At 39.8% G+C, this 2,967-nt stretch overlaps 1 pseudogene; it reads left to right on the forward strand.

The window, feature by feature from the left end:
* Positions 1-1,991: 1,991 nt before the first annotated feature.
* LOC123820114 lies at positions 1,992-2,747 on the forward strand (annotated as a pseudogene).
* Positions 2,748-2,967: the final 220 nt, after the last annotated feature.

The following is a 2,967-nucleotide window of genomic DNA, read 5'->3' on the forward strand; positions in this document are numbered from 1 at the left end:
AAGTTTTATTTCCAAATATAATCACAATGGGGCTAGGACTTGAACACACGAATTTGGGGGAGGGGCACACACAATTCTGTGCACAGTACTTTCCCAACCCACTACTTAGGAATCTGATTTTGCAACCCTTGAACTCCAGCTAGGCATTTGAAAAACATCAAACTGTATTAAGAACGCCATTTATTGTTTTTGAATACAGCAGGAGCAGGATAACTGCTACACTTATTCTTGCAGAGAACAAAAAGTATTCAATTAACTCAACATATCTGACCCTAATTTACTATGTCTAAGTAAAGTGAGTCTTGAGCATCTGTTTTGTGTGAATAGGGAAAACAAACAATTCAATGTATGACTTTTTGATTGTAATAATGTCTTGGATACAATATAGCAACTATTGTATGTTCTGATGTACTGTATGTTTTGTTAAAGTGAGACTCGACCCACATTTTTTCACTGGCTACCAGGCTGCCAATTAAATACTGACAGCCCGTGAGCTGAGTGTCTGATTGCAAAGAAGCCCAGCCACCTCATTACTGATAAGGTTAACTTAGTCAACTTTTGCTAGGTGCCTATGAGTCACTCCCAAAATTTAAAACACAAACACAAAACATGAGTGGAAGCATTCCCCAAATATGTGGTATGCCTCGCGGCTCTCTCTGCCTACCATTTCCCCTGGCCTAGTCGCCTACCTGCAAAACATCTCTGTCCACTGCCAACCAGTCTCATTTTATGAGACACAATCTTAGGAAGCTCAAAAACAAGAGTAACAAGATGTGCCCTCTTTTGCCTGTTTGCAAATCTAGCAGAGCTGCCTGCATTTGCATGCTGTAGGCATAGTCTTCCAATCCAACAATTGGAATGTATTCTCATGTTTGAAGCTCTGAAAAAGAAAGGAAAATAAAAGACCAAGTTTACCTCTTATGTAGGAAACAATCTGTTCTGCAGCTGGTGTTATTTGGAGACAGGCAACATGGAAGACGCTTTGTTTGTGCTCAGAGGTGTGTGAGGCTATTCAACCCGCCATCTGGGAGCCCTTGGTATGGGGGCTGAACCACGGAGTCCCAAGAAGAGTTTGAGAAGCTTCCTCCTCTTCATCATCCCCCCAGGAAAACTTTTTCCACAAACTGTGGACTCTGACAAATGACGGAAATATATACATTCTTCTCATGGGCCTCAGGGAAAACACAACATGAACATAAATTTAATTGTTTAAAGAGCCAAAAATAAATAAATTTGGGTGTGCCAGACAGCATTATGGTGATGGTTCTCTTACTTAGTATTTGTGAAACCCAAGGCCTGTCTTGGCTTTTAAGTGATTAACTGGTGATTCTCACAGTAGGGCTCCAGCCCAGGTGTGGATAACTATGTTTAGCATTTTCATGCAAATGTCTTCACTACAGAAACATAACAGTACTTATTGGTCAGTAACCGTCCTAGTGGCTATTTTACAAACTGAAATTAGAATGTAGTATTTGGGGCTGCATCCTGAAATAAAACCTTTCACCAAAATAAACTGAAAATTTAAGATGAAAAAATAAAAAAACTAGAAGAAAAAATGGACAGGTATTATATGATCTAAGGATGGCGTGGTCTTTCTACATATGATACCAATGGTAGAAATTGCAACAGCAATAAATTTGACTGCCTAAACACTAAAAGCCATTAAACAAATAAAAGGAAAAAGACATGGTAACAGCCACAAATATCACGAACATCAGAAAGCATATCAACAAAATTGAAAGCCTACAACCAGCAGAGAAAAAAATGTTGAGGACACAGAAAAAATTAAAAGGTGTGTCTATTTAATGTAGACAAAGCAACTTTTATCCATGAAAACCCTGGTGTGGTTCTGTCCTGCACGGCTGTCCCCTAGAATGGTTGTCGTTTGTCTCCGTCCACCTCATCTCCCACCCGTGTGCCACCACCCGTGGGCAGTTGGATGGAGAGGAACACGAGCCCCTGTGGTCTCAGAATTATCTTCCAGCTGTAAACTAACAGCTAACAAAGATTATCATTTCAAGACGAATAATAATGAAAATGAGCACCAGTCATCTTTAAGAATAGCCAGTTTCAGGACTGGTGCAAAGCGTGAATCGCAGAAGCAATGAATTAGGAAGGCGGTCCAATTACAGGAACACTGGCAACTGTGAGAATATCTGTACCACCAATGGTTTCCCTAGGGGACTTTGAAATAATACCACCTGTGGCCGGTGGCTGAAGGATGGTTCGGGTCTTGTGCATTTTAATGGATAATACTTGGTCAGAGGAAGATGCAGAGTCAGAAGAGGAAGAGGAGAAGGTGAAACTCTTAAGTATATCTTCCACAAAAAAAGTCAAACTGGCTGCTGAAGATGATGATGTGATGATGATGGTGGTGGTGGTGGAGAAGAAGAAGGGGGAGGAGGAGGAGGATGAGAGGGAAAAGGAGACCTCTAGCAGAGGAATCTATACGATACTTCAGACAAAATACACAAAAATCAAACCAGAATGAAAATGACTTAAAATCATCAACACTGAGATCAAAAGTTAAGAATCCTTTAAAAAACAGAGAAAAACTCCTAAAACACCAAAAGAACCTAATTCTGTAGAAGATATTCAAGCAAATATGCAAGCAAGTAGAAAAAGGTGGTTTTCCTCCCAAAGTGGATGCAAGGTTCATCAATTATATGAAGAATTGCTTCCAAATGACTGGCCATGTGGCTCTTCAAGAGCTTTGGCAGCGGAGGGAGACACTTTTGAGAAAATAGCTTAAACAGCTTGTTAAAAATGTCCATCTTATTTAATTTCTCTAACAGTTGATATCCGGCTGTTCTTTTTATAATGCAGAGTTAGAACATTCCCTACCTTGTCTGATAAATGTTCTCCAGGTTCCATTGCCAAGAATGTGTTGTCTAAAATGACTGTTTAGTTTTTAAAGACGGAACTCCACCCTTCACTTGGTTTTAAGTATATACGGAATGTTATGAT

This window comes from Phyllostomus hastatus, unplaced genomic scaffold, assembly GCF_019186645.2.
Source record: "Phyllostomus hastatus isolate PE091 unplaced genomic scaffold, TTU_PhHast_1.1 phas_contig_34, whole genome shotgun sequence".
Classification (NCBI taxonomy): domain Eukaryota; kingdom Metazoa; phylum Chordata; class Mammalia; order Chiroptera; family Phyllostomidae; genus Phyllostomus; species Phyllostomus hastatus.